Here is a 15101-nt window from a genome sequence, read left to right as displayed (position 1 = left end):
GAGGTCTTCGGTTTCACATCTGGGAGGCTTGTGCTTAAAATGCAGAGTACAGAATTTTCCTGCGGTGTGTCTTCTTTGCTGTGTGTCTGGTTAGGTGGGTTTATGGGTTATATTCAAGGCAACAAACACTTATGAAGTGCCTACTATGTGCCAGGCACTGTGCTAAGCTCTGGGGATACAAAGAAAGAAAAAACCAGTTCTTGCCCTCAAGGACTTTATAGTCTAATAGCTACATGCAAAGAAGATAGAAAAAGGATAAATTGGGGGGTAATTGACAGAAGAGTTAAGGGCCAATAAGAGGGATTGGGAAAGGCTACCCATACAAGGTAGGATTTTAGGTAAGACTTGAAGGAGATACGGAGGACGTGGAGTGTTCTAGGCATGACAGACAGCTGGTGAAAATACAGAGTTGGGAGATGGAGTACCTTGTTTGAGGAACAGTAAGGATTATATAATCTAGTCTTACTATAACCCTTGAAAAGGGGCAAAAGGCTTTGAAAAGACTCCAGTAGGGAAATAATAGATTGAAGATAATTCTAATAATGTAACCACATGCAGGTGATATAGATAATGGCAAAATTGATAATCTTCTGTCTCTCAGTTTGAGTCCTTCCTCAGCCATCTTCCAAAGTAATAACGGTCATCACGGAATCATTGGAGCCACATTTTGGAAGGGACCTTGGGGGCTGTTCTAGTCCAATATAAACGTCAAAGGAATCCCTACAATTTACCCAAGAAGTAGGGAGATAAATCATGAAACCAAAACTCTGGAAGAAAGAATTGCAAGGAGAGTAAGCAGCGTAGATGAGAGAATGGTAAACCTCACCCAAGAAATGGATGCCCCTGAAAATTCAAATAGACTAATGACTCCATGACATGTTAAAAAGGATAAGAACAAACCCCAAAATATTGAAAAATGATGTAAGATACCGGTGTAACTCTTGACTCACCAGGCTAATTGTATGGCATTCTCACATCTGATAGCAAAACAAACTGACCAACCAGGAAAACAGGTCAAGGAGAGAGAATTTAACAATCATTGTACTCGCTGAAAATCCCAATTAAAAACAAAACAAAATTAAAAAAACCAGCTTGGATACGATTTCAAGAAATCATAAATGAAAAGCTTCTCATATTTCTTAGTACTAAAGAGCAAAAGTAAAGATAGAAAGTAGCCACCAATCACCTGCTGAAAGGAGCAATCCCCAAAGGAAAAGTCCCAGTTTTTTTAAAATTATTATTTCTTTTGGTTTTTAGGGTTTTTTGGGGGGAGAGGGGATATAGTGGGAGAGGGAGAGATTGGCAAGCATGATGCAGAAAAGAAAAAAAAAGGATGGTCTGTACAGAAAAGAACAGAATGAAGGTCAGAAGGAAGCACAAACTCACAGGATAGTTTAGAAACTAAAGGTATGGAATTTGTTAAATACTTTTGAAAAAAGCAAACTGATTTGTGGTTTCCTATAAAATCTGCTGTGTATGTGGAAATGCTCTCTTTTTTATGTTTAAGTTCAGAATTCTAAAAATTGTCCCAAAAAGGGAAATTGGAGTTTTTGTTGGCAAAAGAAGTTATTTAAATGTGACATGTGAAAACGTTCAAATCCGCATATTTTAAAATGTGGAGACAGTTTTTCCATCTCTTAAAAAATTTCCCAAATGAAGAATTTCAGTGAATTTTGAACCCATTGATGAAAATATAAAAATGCACCACCATTTGACTGCAGTAAGGTCCCCTACAGCCCTACATCAATATTCCTGGGAGCCTGTGAACCTAAGGTGGTCTCTGAGGTCCCTTCTGGCTCGGGTTCTGTGATCCTCTGACCTTTGTTGATCATCAAACTCCAGTTCTGACTCTTGCAACTAAAAGGGCTCTGCCGAGGGGAGGGTGCTACCAGGAGGAACTGGGTCACGTTTCATAGATCATCTTCATTCTGAAAACGGAGAGTGAAATTGTTGGGAGTTGGTGTTTTGCCACTTGCCTGCTTAGAATGGGTGTTCAGTCCGCCATTGGTGACCTGGTTCGCTTGAACCCTCAGCCTTGAGACCATGGACATGAGGTGACCCGCTTCCTGCCTGGGTATTTCTTGCTGTGCCATTGCCCTGGACAGGGCAAAAGGCCCTTTAAGGATGGGGCTGGGCCAGGCTCTGGGGGAATTCCTTGGGGACTCTCCGGTAGCATTCCTTTTCTTCTTTCCCCACCCCCGACCGCTCCCCAACTTTTCCCATGAGTTGAGATCCTGTTTAGGGAGCAGCATCTGGGCAGCCTCAACTGGTTTTAGTTTTCCTATTGTGCTCAGTCTGGAGGTGGGAGAGGGTGGTTAATTTTTTTTTTTTACTCCTCTGCCTTTGGTTTCCCCAGCATAGGCCAGGGGACAGTTGGTAGTGGTGGGTGGAGGTGGAGGCAGTTTCGGCGGCAGTAGCGGTGGTGGTAGTGATAGTGAGGGGAATTTGAATAACTGTTTCCACACAGTGGTTTGGTTCTGGCAACTAGGCCCTTACTCTTCATCTGTCTTTTGACTTTCCAGTCAGAAATCTATAGTTAGAGTGTCGTTTTCATCCTAAACCATATGAAGGTTTATTTCGGAAAGTCGAGAGGTAGGGAGAAGATAAAGTCCCGATTCCCATCCCGCCTCAGGAAGCAGTAAAGCTCCCAAATTTAGCCACATAGCCCCAAAATGCATGTAGCAGAAGTGAAGATGACTGCTTTCTGAGGCTTTGGAAGGGACCCCACTTGTCACTAGCCTGCTCACTGTCCCCACACAAAGCTGAATCTTTATTTTCAACATAGAACAGAACCGGAGAAATGTCTGTGGGACAGGTTTAAGGGCAAGTTGTGGGGGTGGGGTGGGTGAAGGGAAGATTGAGACTGGAAGATAACCAAGACTCACCAAATTAGGGAGGGGCCCGCCATTTTAAGGAGTGGCTCTGACCTCTCAGCTGTCCCAAGTCTGCCGTCCATCTGACATCATGAACGCAGGGAGGGTGGTCTTCAGGGCATCCCACAGGTAGGAATTTAAATTTTAAAGGGTTACATCTGTAATTGTCCATCACCTCAAAGCCACGAAATAGGGGCTCTTTAAAATATATTCTAAGAGGTCCTATGTGTTTGTCACAAAAAAAGATGAATTCTGCTAGTTTCTTTGCTGTTCAACGTTTAGTATTAAATTTAAAAAATTATAGAATAATTATTTAGCCAGAAAAAGTATGAGATTTATGATACAATTTATAAGGGAGGAATGTAACAGATGGGCATGGGAGGGGTGTTAGGTCTTTTGCTGCCCCCAGAAAGGGCTTTGTAAAAATAAAAAACTGCTTTGGTTAGAGGTGGGGGGAAGAAGCCTGAAGGGCAGGAGCGGGAAAAGGGGATCTGAAAATCGATGACTTTTCTGTATTTGGGCTCATTCGTGCCTAAAAAATGAGGTTAACAGCCTTTGGTTTCCTAGGATTTAGAACTCATAAAAGACCTAAGAGCCATGTCTCTCTTATTATTTTATTTTTTCATTTTATTATGTGGCATAATAGCTCACCAGTTCCCAAGCCCACTTCTTTCATGCAGGGCACTAGAAGTCAGGAGACGTGGGCTCTTGGCCGATCTCTGACCTTTAGCTAAGTAGGTCCTGTCGGTGAGTCATAAAATGATAGCATTGAGAGCCAGAAAGGACTTTCAGGACCACCTAGTGGAGTCTCTTCATTTTACAGGTGAGGAAACTGAGTCTCAGCAAGGGTGAATTGGTTTGTCAAGGCCACACAGGTAGCCAGCAACACAGCCGCAAGATTCCAACCTGTCTTATGACTGTACATCCAGTAAAAAGCCATCTTTTTTCCTAATCTTCCCATTTTACAGAAACTGAGGCTCAGAGAGATGAAGTTACCTAATCTTTTTCATCTATTTAGTAAGTAGTAGGTCCTTTACAAACTTTGTCTAAGCCCATGGTGGGGGTGGGGAGTGTCATCATTATTTAATTCTGATAAATTTAATTCTGATAAATAGATGAATCCTGGGAACCATCTGGATCAGGAATTTGGGGATGGAATAATATTTAGAAACTTGGAGATCTTCTAGTCTAGCTGGCTTATTTTATCTTTAAAATTTTATCAATGACTTTTGGTTTTTATGCCATAATTATTTCCAAATATGGCTCCCCAAACAAACAGTTCAGCAAAACCAACTGATCTATATTTGCCCATAGAGGAGGAAAGTTGGTTTCACAATCTATTTTCTGGGGCCAAGATTGGTCACTGCATTTAATATAGATTAAGAGCCTTGTAGTGTTGTCTCTTTTTTCCTTCCTATTTACGTCATTGTAATTTTCGTGATTGGCCTTCTCCTGGTTCTGCTCACTTCATGCTTCCTCAGTTCACATGAGTCTTCCTGTTTTTCTCTGAATTCCTTCTATTTGTTGACTCTTAGTGTGTAATAAACACATTCCATTTCATGAATATAATTAAATGTTGTGTGTACTATTGGCACTCTCATCAACCCCTTTTTATAAGTGAAGACACTGAGGCTTGGGAGGGCTCCATTTTCCTGCAATTTTTTTTGTGAATTGTACCAAAATTCTGGGGTTTTCTGGTGGTTTCTCTCCCATTCTCTACATTTAAACACTACCATGCAGCAGGTTCTGAATGGTAGTGTTTCTTTTAAATAAGAATAAGGACCAAGATCTGTGATTTCACTAATTTAAGGACCTACCAGGTAGCGAACTTCCTCTACCAAAATAGACTGGTAGTTTCCTTGGTCCCATAGATAGGCTTGGATATTTACCTCCTAGAGCACTGAGAGGTTAAGAAGCACACACAGACAGGGTCAGACAGCCCTCACCTGTCAGAGGGAATATGGAACTCAGGTCTTCCTGGCTCTGAGAGCATCTGTCTTGCCACTACCACATGGTACCCAACTTTCATTTAGAACAGTACTATTACATCTATATATCCATGTGTATCGATCTCTCTACATGATTTTTATCTCTATGTTTTTTATGTTTTCTCTACATTTTTATCTATCTCTAGGTCTAATTATATATAAGTATATATGTATAGAATTATATATGTAAAATTGCACATAGAACATGTAATTTTATAAGTGATTTCTATGTGTAATCTTACGTATATATAATTATATATGTAAAATTACACATAATGTGATTTTATAAATAATTTATATGTGTAATTTTATGTATATGTATATTTTATGTATGTATAAAATTATACAATTATATGTATAATTATACAATATTATTTATGTAATTTTATACATAAACACTATCGTGTAATTATACATATAATTTATATACGATACACAATTTTATATCTATGTACATGTAGTTATATATCAATGATTAAAGTTGTGAATATATATTTACATAGAAAAAGGGCAAATGGAAAATTACTTTCGTTCTGAAGCTTTCCACAGATGTCAAGTTTTCTTTTCAAAAGGGAGTTCATTGGAAAATAATTTGGAATTCTGTGAGAAAGGCAACTAAACTGTCCAAAGCCTTTGACACAGCAATCCTACATCTTGGCATATATCCCCTAAGGAGGTCAAAAGTCAAATTAAATGCCTACTGTGTGCCAGGCACAGTGCTAAGCACTGAGGGGAAAAAGAAAAAGTAGAAGCTGTCTCTACCTTAAAGGAGTTTACCTTTTCTGAAAGCAAAATGGATCCCTATTGGATAGAAATTGGCTGAACACACACCATGGCATTTGTGTGTATGTGTATACACACACACACACACACACACATACTTATGCATTGTTACAACTGGATGTTGAACACACACCATGGCATTAGTGTATATGTGTATACATACACACACACACTTATTCGTTGTTACAACTGGATATAAGAAATTTAGGGAAGAATGGAAGGACATGTATGAGCTAATGTTAAGTGAAGTAAGTAGGATCAGGAGAATAATACATGTGATTGCAGAAATATTAATGGAAAGGATACCCAAAAGAATATGAACTTTGAGGAATTGTAAAAAAGACTCTTGGTCTCTGAGAAGGGGTAATGGACAAAGAGACCCGCTTCCCCCCCCTCCCCCGCCTCCCCTCCCCTTCTCTTGGAGGAGAGGTTGTAGTCCGTTGGTACAGGATGTTGTCATGCTCTGAGACACAGTCACTGAATTGGTTGGTTTTGCTTAGTCGTTTTTCTTAATTACAAAGAAGGGTTCAGAGGTGGGAGTGGGGTGAGCTATTTCTGGAAAAGCTTGTAATGTCAAAATTGGAAAGCATCAATAAAATTTACCAAAACATTAAAAGCGATAGAAAACAAAACTGAAACAGAATGAGGTAGAAGGAATTTTATGTATTTGCGACACTATAAAGTCGTCTTGGTGACCAATCAACCTAACCATTTGTATTGGAAAAAAGAATGGATCCATCCATCCATCCATCAACAAGTGTTAAAGTCCTGCTATGTGTGGGGCACAATCCTAAGTGTTGCAGATACAAAAACAAAAGCAACAAAAAGAAAACCTCTGCTCTTGGGGCGTTTATATCCTATTGGGGCAGTCAATGTATACAAATGTAATGATATTCAGAAAAATTCCCCCATGCCCTGACTGTGAGTCATATCTAGGTGGTCAGACTATTGAAGAGACGAGTATTTCCTGCCAAGAATAGTGAGGCATTGTTGAAAACACAGCCTATTTTCCCCAAGTAACCTAAACCAAATTTCTTCATCAGATTCTGAGTCAGTTTCATTGTCGGTTTGAAACATCTGCTTGAGGTGATGCAAGATGATAAAGTTCCTATCCCTGAAATATATATCCCCCTCCTGAAATTATAGTTTCTTTCACTGGTGACCAAGGAGAGTAGTATGACTGAGAGGGACTTCTGTATTCCAGTACTAAAGCAGAATTGAAACAGTTCAAAGGAAACACAGGATGCGCAAATTTAGAGAATTCACCCAAAATATTTACGCAAACTATTTGTGCCTGACTTGTGGCAGAGCATTCCGAGCTCTTATTGGTTGGCCACAGCTGGACATATTGAAACTTGATGATTTCATTTTGGTCCTCTTCGAGAAGGAACTAACCAGTAACAGCAGGTGAAGGTAGCGGTCTTAATGATACAAAGGTTACTCATTCCCTGCCCTCAAGGAATTCGAAGTTTGACTGTAAAATGCCCCGAGAGAGTGAGGGATGGGGGTGGGGGTGAGTGGGATATAAGTATAGGTCGTAGATTTATAGAAGGCTTGCTTTCTAGAGTAAAGGGAGTAATGTTGATATGGTGTATGATAGGGATGGGGAACCTGAAGCCTTGAGGCAGCATGTGGCCTTCTAGGTCCTCAAGTGCAGCCCTTTGCCTGATTCCAAACTTCACAGAACAAATCTCCATACACTGTATAAGATCAAAGAACTAAAAGAGACTGTAGGTCTCAATAGCAGCCACGGGGTGCCATAGTGCACAGAGTGCCAGGCTTGGAGTCAGGAAGACCCGAGTTCAAATGTGGCCTCAGACACTTGGTAGCTGGGTGGCCCCGGGCAAGTCACTTAACCCTGTCTAGAAAAGGAATGGCAAACCACTCCAGCATCTTTGCCAAGAAGACTTCAAATGGGGTCACGAAGAGTTGGACATGACTGAACAACAACAGCATTTCAATGGTTTTTGTTTACAGACGAGGAGACTGAGGCCACAGAGGTAGTGGAAATTGCCCGAATCTTCGCAGGCTGAGAATTAGTATAGCTGGGCTCCACCTCCCAGGCCTCTGATTTTAGATTTTTCTCCTATACTGTGCTGTTTGTCATTGTAAGATCAGCAGGTCAGGTGTCAAAGCTGGGTGGCCATCTAGTCTTGCATTTTACAGAGGGAGAAACTGAGGCTCATAGACGTTAAATGACTTGATTAGGGTCACACGGGTCATGGAGAAGATTTGAACCCAGGTCCTCTGACTCTAGAATCAGGCCACTTCACACCATATCAAGCTTGCTCTGCTTGGCAACAAGTATTTGTCATTCTTCTGATATAAACCAATATGCCAAAGACTTGAACTTGTTGAAATGTCAGTTTTACTTGGAGAATATTTTTTCATTGTTTAGGGTGTTTCAGAGCTAGGACTTTTGAAGTCATCTAATCTAATCCCTTTATTTTTCCTTTGGGGGGGGGGGATGGTATTAACTATTTTTGTTTTATTTAAAATAGATTTTCATTGATTTGTTTTGACATCACCTAATTTTTCTCCTGTTTTCTTCTCCCTCCCCTTCCCAGAATCCCTTGTAATAAAGAATTTTTAAAAATCAGGAAAACTAATTCCTACATCAAAAAAGTTTGATATGGTAGGTGTTATCTACATAAGTGGTACCTGTTACCATCATTGTCATCATCGATTATTATTATTCTAATGCTGGAAAGGATTTTTGGGGACTGAGTCCCCTCATTTTACAGAAGAGGAGGGAACAAAGTCACAAAGGTTGTGACAGAAAGCAGGATTTGAGCCCAGGTGCTCTGACTCTCCAGTCCAGCCCCGTTTTCCATAGTGAACCAAAAACTCAAACATGTTGTGCATCAGTTCCTTTAATAGTGAGTTCCCTGTCTCTGGAAGTATCCACGCTGCTGGCCACGTTGGAGAGGGGTTGAAGGTTGGACAAGCTGTCCTGTGAGATCTCTTCCAAATTTAGGGATTCTGTGCCTTGCCCCAGATCTTTCAGGGAGTCAGGATGAGAATTGGGGTCTTCAGTCCTGCTCCCACAGGCAAAGGCCAGGGCTCTTTACTCTGTACAGGCTTAGACTTGGCGTCCTCAGGTGCGAGGGAGAAACTCCTGCTGGTGGCAGCAAAGGATTGCACATGTTATATTCGGGGCCATTTAGGAGTGAGGCCCCTGCTCTGATTCACTGCACCTCTTCCCCAGCTCCTGGCAGAGCTCTGCTGGAGAGCGTCTGTCAGCTGTCGGAATCCAGGGAGGGAGAAGGCTGCCCTTTGGTTCTACCAGTCCAGCTTCACAGGTCTTCTTAGGCCTCCAGGAGGAATGTGCATTTGTGAGCACCTGCAGGGAGAGGAGAGAGGTTTGAATAAGTTGTATGGGAAAGGGTTTTGTCCTGTAGCTGCTGAGAATGATAGGATCCCAGAGAGAGAGCTACAGGGGTATGTAGGGGAAAGAGAGATGAGCTGAGTGGTACCTTAGAACAGAGACTGTCAAAGCTGGCAGAGACTTTAGAGCAGAGACTAGAGGATGGTAGAGTTGGAAAGGACCTGAGATTATGGAACATAGAATGCTGGAGCTTGGATGAACTTTAAGGTCATCTGGCGGAGCCTCTCCCATTTTGCAGATTAGTTAAGTTAGGCACAGAGGAATGACTTGTCCAAGGTCACAGAGCCAATTATTGGCAGAGGAAGGAATTCTCTGTCTGTCTCTCCTCTGTCCTCCTTCCTTTTCTCTCTGTTTCTCTCTTCCTCTGTCTCTCTGTGTCTCTGTCTATATCTCTGTCTCCTCTTCCTCCCTTCTCTCTCTGTCTCTCCCTTTTCTTCTGTCTCTCTGTCTCCCTCCTCTCTCTCCTCCTTCCCTCTCCCTCTTTCTCTCTCCATCCATCCGTCCATACATCCATCCATCCATCCGTCCATCCATCATTCTCTGTCTCTCTTCATCTATCTGTCTCTCCGCCTTCCTCCCTCTTTTTCTCTGTCTCTTCATTCTCTCTCTCTCTCTCCCTCCCTCTCTTTCCCTCTCTCCCTCCCTCCCTCTCCCTTCTCTCTGTCTCTCCCTTGCTTTTTCTATTTTTCTTTGTCTCTGTCTCCCTCCTCTTCCCCTCTCTCCCCATCCATCCATCTGTCTCTCTGTCTCTCCATCTCTATCTCTCTGTCTCCCTCCTCTATCCTTTCTTCTTATCTCCCCATCCATCCATCTGTCTCTCTGTCTGTTTCTCCCCCACCCATATAACCAAGCCATCATCTCTTTTTGTCATGTATTTCTTCAATGACATCCTTTACTGCCATCCTTCTGCACAGTCCTTATGGGTCATATGTTGCCACCTACAAGCAAGGATCTTAGGTCTAGAGCTGGAGAGGACCTCAGAGGCCACCCAGTCTGACCTCCTCACTTTACAAGTGAGGAAACTGAGGGCCCAAAAGGTGAAGTGACTTGAACAAGTTAGACACATACAGCCAAGATTCAGGCTCACTTCCCATAATGCCAAGTTCATCCCTCTGCTTGCACTGTGATCTCTAGCGAACCATGTTCAACCATGCCTCGTTGAATTGAGAAAGCAAGGCAGATTTTGCATTCTTATTCCAATTTTTTCTTTTCTTCTGCCTAGCCAAGTTTCTTCTAGGTTGGGCCTGCATTTTTGTATGTCCCAAGTGTGTGTGTGAGACAGAGAGAATGTGTGTATGTGTGTGTGTGTGTGTGTGTGTGTGTGTGAGAGAGAGAGAGAGAGAGAGAGAGAAAGATGAGAGATGCACGTGCTCGGAGTTGTTCAGATTAGCTTATAGAGAGATCCTCAGATGCTGCTAGAAGTGAACATGGAGTCGCCTAAAACTCTACATGAAACAAAGCAAAAGTGGCAGGCTGAAACGGGGCATTGTTTGATTTTGTATAGAAGACGGCTATCACCGATGCAGGGGTTTCTGTATCCGTCTGCCCTGCTGCCTGCTTCCTAGATCTTGGTTGGCAGGCTGCCCTGTGATCTGGAAGCTAAGGAGCGGGGGTGCGTGGGGACGTTGCCTTGCTGAGGGGGCTGTCTGAAGCTTTGGCATGTTCACATGCTGAGACAGTTAAGTCTTGTATTATGCAAACTCTACCGGCAGCTAGTAGTCCTCTAATTAATTGTTGTTCACCCAAAATAAAAAAAATAAAAAAGAAGGGATGAATGTGTGATTGTGTGAAGTCGAGTGTCAGAAGCATAGTGCCCCACCTGAGATGGTATTGTCTAAATCTGCCTTCTCCAGTTCATTCTTGCCTCCATTTGTATGGAGGTCTTCCAGCAGAGGCTGCCCCATGGCCGAATAGTGGGGATGCTATAGAGGGGATTTTTGATCAGGTCTGGGGTGAGCTCCATGGCCTCTGAGGGGCCTGCCAACTCTGAGATTCTCAAAGTTGGCTGAGACTGGAGCTCATTCTGAACTTAACATTCCCTATTTGTAACATTCTCTCTCGAGTCACTTGAGCCCCCAAACCTGGGATGCTCTGCCTTTTTGAACCCCTGGCTCCCTTCTCTCTGAAATTATTTCCAATTTGTCCTTTATATAGCTTATTTGTTTGTAGTTGTTTCCGCGTCATTCTCTCCACCCTCCCCCCCCCCATCCCTCCCATTAGAAAGTGAGCTTCTTAAGGAATAGGGACTGCTTTTGCCCTTTTTTTTTGTAATGCAAATAATATTTTATTTTTTCCAATTATATGTAAAGACAATTTTCAACATTCATTTTTGATAAGAGCGTTTTGACTTTCTTTGTATCCTCAATATAGTGCCTGGCGTACTGTAGGCATTTAATAAATGCACGTTGACATTGACACTTTGCACAAATGCTGCCCACTATAACCGGTATTTCCCAGTTGCTAGTATCCACATTCTGCAGTTACTTTTGTGTTGATCTGTAGACACAGTATTCCTCCCTCTTAGTATGTAAGCTTCTTGAGGGCAGGGCCATTCATTTCTATCTTTATATTCTCAATGCCCAACACGTAGCAGTTGCTCGAGTTCTTCTCCAAAGCAGGGGCTGCTTTTGCTTTCCTTCTTTTCTCTAGTACTTAGTCCAGGGCCTGGCACTGTTTGCTCATTGGCTACTTGTTGGATTTGATTGAATTGAACTAGTTTACATTATTTCTCAGTCTGTTCCCTTGCTTACTCCCTGGTCCATCTGTAAAAGTCAGGGACAACTGTGGGAGCAGTGGGAAGACCACTGGTTCGGGAGTCAGAGGATGTGAATTCAAAACCCACTTTGGATGCTTACTGTGTGACCTTGGATAAGTCATTTATCTTCCCTAGGCTTCAGTTTCTCCATCTGTGTAACGAGAGGGTTGGATTGGATGGACTCTGGGGTCGCTTCTAGCTCTAATTCTATGAATGCAATAGATCATTACTGAACAGTAAGTACAACGGATGGGATCTTTCTTCTTCCTTCCTTCCTTCCTTCCCTCCCTCTCTCCCTCTCCCTCTCCCTTTCTTTCTTTCTTTCTTCCTTCCTTCCTTCCTTCCTTCCTTCCTTCCTTCCTTCCTTCCTTTCTTTCTTTCTCTTTCTTTCTTTCCTTCTTTCTTCCCTCCTTCCCTCCCTCCTTCCCTCCTTCCCTCCCTCCTTCCCTCTTTCCTTCCCTCCCTCCCTTCTTTCTTCCTTCCTTCCTTCCTTTCTTCCTTCCTTCCTTCCTTCCCTCTTTCCTTCCTTCCCTCCCTTCTTTCTTCCTTCCTTCCTTCCTTCCTTCCTTCCCTCCCTTCTTCCTTCCTTCCTTCCTTCCTTCCTTCCTTCCTTCCTTCCTTCCTTCCTTCCTTCCTTTCTTTCTTTCTTTCTTCCTCTCTCTCTCTCTCTCTCTCTCTCTCTCTCTCTCTCTCTCTCTCTCTCTTCCTTCCTTTCTTTTGTATCTAGAGCTCCCAGGTGAAAAAACTCCCTCTTCTACCAATAAATTAATCAATAAACATTTTTTAAGCATGCATTATGTGCCAGGCACTGTGCTAAGTTCTGGGGATGCAAAAAGAGACGAAAGATGGTCCCTGCCCTTGAGGAGCTTACCATCTAGATGCTAGTCAGTGCTATCTCTGTCACTTATAGCCTTAGAGGGTGGCCTAGGTCACTGAGAGGTTAAAGATTTGTCTAGGGTCACACAGTATGTGTCAGAGGAAGGACTTGAACCCAGGTCTTCTTGTCTGTAAGGCCATGGGACCTCTTGTGCTGTTTGACATTCTATCATTTTTCAATTGTGTCTGACTCTTCATGGCCTCATTTGGGGTTTTCTTGGCATAGACGCTGGAGTGGTTTGCCATTTCCCTTTCAAGCTCATTTTACAGATGAGGAAAATGAGGCAAACAGGGTAAAGTGACTTGCTCAGGGTCACACAGCTAGTAAGTGTGAATGACAAAAAATGAAAAGAAAAACAAGGAAAGATTTATATGAACTGATGCAACAGTGCAGCAGATGAAGAACAAGTATACCCACTGCTTTCAATGATGGAAATGAATGAACACTAAGAGGAGGCCAACACTAGTTCTTTCTCTCTGGGCCTCAGTTCTCCTGTTTGTAAAATAAGATCTTGTGGTTGAGGGCCTGGGTTTGTTCTGCCTGGCCCTAGACAGTAGAGCTGAGAGTAATAGCTAAAGCTTGCTGAGAGACAGGTTTAGACTTGATGTAATGAAAAACTTCCTAACAATTAGAGCTATCTTCCAGTGGAATGCGATGTCTGGGGAGGTAGTAAGTGGAATCCCCCTCCATGGAGGCCTTCAGGTAAAGTCTGGATGCTGTCAGAATGGGGGTGGGGGGGATAGAGAGCAGAGTTCTGATTCAGGTGTGAGTTGGATTAAATGACCTTGGAGGTCTCTTCCAATTCTGTGATGCTATGAAACCACATTCAGAGTAGTGGTAATAACCAATCTTGGGCCTGGAGGCAGATAATAAAATACATCTTCTTTCTGTCACTGGAAAGGCAATGGACTATGGGTTTGGGGGTATCACATTCATTATAGATACTGTTTTTGCTTAACTGTTGTTCTTGGTTCCATCGGAAGTCATGGTTCTAGATGGGAGTTGGGGTGTGGTGGGGGAACCTCCCAAAATGACTATGATGTAAAAACAAGAAGACAGCAAGAATAATGGTTATCATTATTATTTTAAATAAAAGACATTGGTTGGTATTTAGGCTCTTGGAAACTGGTCAGATATTTGGACATTGAGATGATGTAGAGTCCCAGACCTTGTATTGTTTGTGGGGCTGTCCAGGATTTCATGCCTGAGAAATGTGCGATAGTGGAATTAGCTTTGGGCCAGGAGTCTGGAGACCTGGATTTGAATCCTGACTAGGCTGCTAACTTATGATAGACCTTGGCCAGTCCTTTCTTCTGCCTGGGCATTAATTTCCTCTTCTGTCAAATCAGAGGGTCCTGACCTGTCTGGTTCTGGCATGAGGCCCAAAACTGTGAGGAGGCCTCATTCCTGCCTTTGAACCTTTGCTCATTCTGTTTCCTCCTTCCAGAGGCAATGAAGGCAAAAAGAGCACAGAATGTGAAGTCCAAGAACTTGGATTCAAATCCTGGCTCTTATGGTTACTACTTGTGTGACTGCTAGGCGAGGTATTTAACCTCTCTAGGCTTCGGGGTAGTTATCTGGAAAATGAGTAGTTTAGACTAGATCATCTCGAAGGTCTCAGCCCTCCCAGCTCTGACCTTCCCTGTTCTAGGGCCCTCCCAGCTCTGACATCCTGTGTTCTAAGGCTCCTCCCAGCTCTGACCTTCCCTGTTCTAGGGCCCTCCCAGCTCTGACATTCTCTGTTCTAAGGGCCCTCCCAGCTCTGACATTCTCTGTTCTAAGGGCCCTCCCAGCTCTGACCTTCCCTGTTCTAGGGCCCTCCCAGCTCTGACATCCTGTGTTCTAAGGCTCCTCCCAGCTCTGACATCCTGTGTTCTAAGGGCCCTCCCAGCTCTGACATTCTCTGTTCTAAGGGTCCTTCCAGCTCTGACATTCCCTGTTCTAAGGGCCCTCCCAGCTCTGACATCCTGTGTTCTAAGGGCCTGACATTCCCTGTTCTAAGGGCCCTCCCAGCTCTGACATCCTGTGTTCTAAGGGCCCTCCCAGCTCTGACATCCTGTGTTCTAAGGGCCCTCCCAGCTCTGACATCCTGTGTTCTAAGGGCCCTCCCAGCTCTGACATCCTGTGTTCTAAGGGCCCTCCCAGCTATGATAGGCTATGTTCTAAGCATCCTCCCAGTTCTATTGTTCTACATGTTAAGGTCCTGACTAGCACTTTGTTGCAAAATCAGTAGCAAGCCTTAAATCCTATGAACCCTCCTGGGGAGGTCCCTCCTCATTCTCTTTCCTACTGAAATTCTATGCATCCTTTAAGTATTTTATTTCAGTGCCTCAGTGGATAGAGTGCCTGGCCTGGAGTCAGGAAGATTCCTCTTTGTGAGTTCAAATCCAGCCTCAGGCACTTCCTAGCAGTGTGACCCTGGGCAAGTCATTTAACC

The sequence above is a fragment of the Trichosurus vulpecula genome, chromosome 2, assembly GCF_011100635.1.
Source record: "Trichosurus vulpecula isolate mTriVul1 chromosome 2, mTriVul1.pri, whole genome shotgun sequence".
NCBI lineage: Eukaryota > Metazoa > Chordata > Mammalia > Diprotodontia > Phalangeridae > Trichosurus > Trichosurus vulpecula.
Note: the sequence above shows the minus strand (reverse complement) of the source record.